The sequence below is a fragment of the Zerene cesonia genome, chromosome 17, assembly GCF_012273895.1.
Source record: "Zerene cesonia ecotype Mississippi chromosome 17, Zerene_cesonia_1.1, whole genome shotgun sequence".
Taxonomy (NCBI): Eukaryota; Metazoa; Arthropoda; class Insecta; order Lepidoptera; family Pieridae; genus Zerene; species Zerene cesonia.
In genome coordinates this window covers 6,475,588-6,478,729 of record NC_052118.1, presented here as the reverse complement: position 1 = coordinate 6,478,729, position 3,142 = coordinate 6,475,588, and positions in this window count along the sequence as shown.

The window sequence follows — 3,142 nt, the reverse complement described above, 5'->3', positions numbered from 1 at the left end:
TTATAACTTTCTTTATCTTTTGTCAAATGGCTATAACTTTATAGACAAATGACATGTTTGATAAGATTCTCAATTCAACTTTATATATTAATTAATAGAAAACTTACCAATTTTTAATGTTGGAGTAGCATTCCTAGTCAATCGGTTTCTGGGCAAATGACAAATTGAACTGAATGACAATAGCATAATCTTATGTTGTTATATATGTATTCATTCCCCTTTGCTTGGATTATTGGATCTAGAACAGATTTCCACTTATTAAATCTTTCTTCCTTAAAGTCTTCCCATTGGGGGAAACGGTGTAATGGACCTGCAATAAGCATTGATAATAAAACATCAATGTATTGTCAAACAATGTATTTAGTTTATTTTGTCCATCGTGGTATAATAAATAGATGTATATGATAAAATTTGTAGTAGGAAATATTATAAAGAATCATTAAGTTAAAAACGCTAGAAAGTTCTAATCAAATGGCAATATAACTAACTCACATTAAACAAAAGATAAATATGTGTTAATCACTTACCGTCAACTAAGCATCCAAAATAACATTTCCATTCCTGCAATCTCGGCATGATTTTCAACCAAAAAATCTAATCACAAAGCAATTCAAAGGTCCGTGAGGTGTTTAGACAAAGTTATCAGTTTTGCAATCGAACGGGGTTCAAAAGCAGCGCCAGGTAGTTATGAATAAGAATAAGATAGTCCGAAAATGAAGCCAAGTCGTGGAAATAAAGAAAACACAGAAATTATATGAACACACGAAACGTAACGGTCCGAACTCCGAAAAAGTATCAAACGCCAAACGTTAAAAACATGAAACTTGAAACTAGATATTACTGCCATCTATTGATCTATTTGGGCCCGATCCTAAAATAGTTGATGAGTGCTGCGCCATAGATGGCATGATAACTTACGTATTCATCAAATGTATGGAAGTGACATACCCCTGGTCGCCATCCTTTGGCTTCATCCCATAGATTATACACTTATACACTGCTTTATCCTGAGCCCCTTCGACACAAGGCTACGTACTCATAGATTTAAATAGCCTTGTGTACGAAGAAACTTAATGATCATTAATTCTACGGTCCACCTGTGCTGGTAGACTGGAATGTATGTGGGAAAAGACCTTTTCGAGGCACAGGAAACGGCGCAAAATCAATTCTTTCAAGTTTTACTTTATGGTGTACTTAAGAGGCTCTCAGAGTAAATATTATACGAACTACATTGTATGTATTGTATATATGAACTACATTATATATAACACAATTGGAACAGAAATAAAATTGAAATTCCTGTTTCCCGGCTTAAAGTAATTTATGTATTTAGACAAGGTATACGCTTTTCAAATAGAATTCCTCATAGTGTTAAAGAGTTAAGTAGTGCTTAATTAATATCTATATTAAAAATGTATTACCTTATAGAGCCTAGTAGGCTGCAGCTTTTATGAATATATGAAAATATCATCATCATCATCATCAGCCCTTAGCACTAATTCACGGCTGCTTATAGGCCTCTCCTAAGGCACGCTACTGAGCCCGGTCTTTTTTGCCAATTGTGACCAGCAACCCTACGGGTATCGTCACTCCACCGGGTAGCAGAACGTTCTACGCTACGTTTGCCTAGACACGGTCTCCACTCTAATGTGTTCCCCAGCGGTTTTCCGTTCTGCGACACATATGACCGGCCCACTGCCACTTCAGCGTGCTAATTTGTTGAGCTATGTCGATAAATTTGTTCTCTAGCGAATTACTTCATTTCTGAGCATAGCTCTCTCCATAGACTTTTAGTTGGTGAACCAGTCGTACTGTGAGTGTCCACGTTTCGGCTCCGTAGGTCGTGGTTGGTAGAACGCACTGATTTAATACCTTTATTTTAAGGCATTGGGGAAGTGACGACGCAAAGACGTGAGAAGTTTAGAAGAAATTTCTTGCCTAGCTGGAGCATATGCCCTAGGTACACATATTCTTGAACAATCTCGAGAGAGACTCTATTTACGTTAATTGGCTCCGGTAAAATATGATCGTTAATCATGGCCTTCGTGCGGAGGCCGATACGAGCGGAGGACCTGCTAGTTCTAGTTCCTGCGAACTAAAGCAGATATTGAACGACTTAGTTGGGTCTGCAAATATTCGCATAATTGGCCATTAATATTTATGCCTCGTCCTTTCCAATCCAGGGCACCAAACATATCTTCTAATGCGTTGGTGAACAGTTTCGGCGAGATCACATCACCTTACGTCTGGTACGCTGGTTTTGGATTTGGACGGACTTAGTTGCGGCATCATACAGTGATCTCAGCACTTCAATGTATCGCCAGTCAACCTGGCAACGCTGCAAGGACTCTAGAACCAAGATTTTTATATGCTAGGTGGAGACTATAATAAAAGAAAATACCAGTAGTAACCCATAATAGAATTTTGAATTTGTAACATCAAAAATAATTTATGTATATATTATTTTCATACAAATTAATTAGTTACAAAAACAGCAACAAACGATCAGCATTTACAATATTTCAGTTAATAACCGATCACTAACCTATTAGCACCGTGAGCATGCCTGTGCGAGAGAAGTATGGCAAATGGCATCAGCGCACCGCGCAGTGTCATGCTGTAGCACAGTCTCATGAAAGCTAGAGTACCTAACTGCGACTTATAGATCATGAAAACTAAAAATTACGTTTTATGGACATTTTGATTACCATATTTAATTGTCTTTTCCGTCTACCGTCTACGTAGTTTTATTTGTTGCTGAATTTACGTCAGTCGTCTCCACTCAATATAATAAATAGATAGGCACATGACATAATATTATTTTGGTTATAAAGTATTTATACTAAAACATAAATGGAAGGACGTTATTCGAAATCAGTCTCTCTCTCTCTCTCTGGTTTTGGTGTTAGGCATTTTTAATTTTGGTAACTTCAGTCTGTAACACAGATATTTATTAAGTAGTATCAGAGACAATTACTAACTGTCAAACATAGCGAAAAGACTCGCTGTTTATACATGAAAAAAAACGAACACAAATCTATTTGATCTAGATTTCTGTAGTCAGCTTTAGGGATGATCGATATTAAGAAAACATCGATGTTGACATCGATGTCAACATCGAATCAAAAGTATCGATGTACGA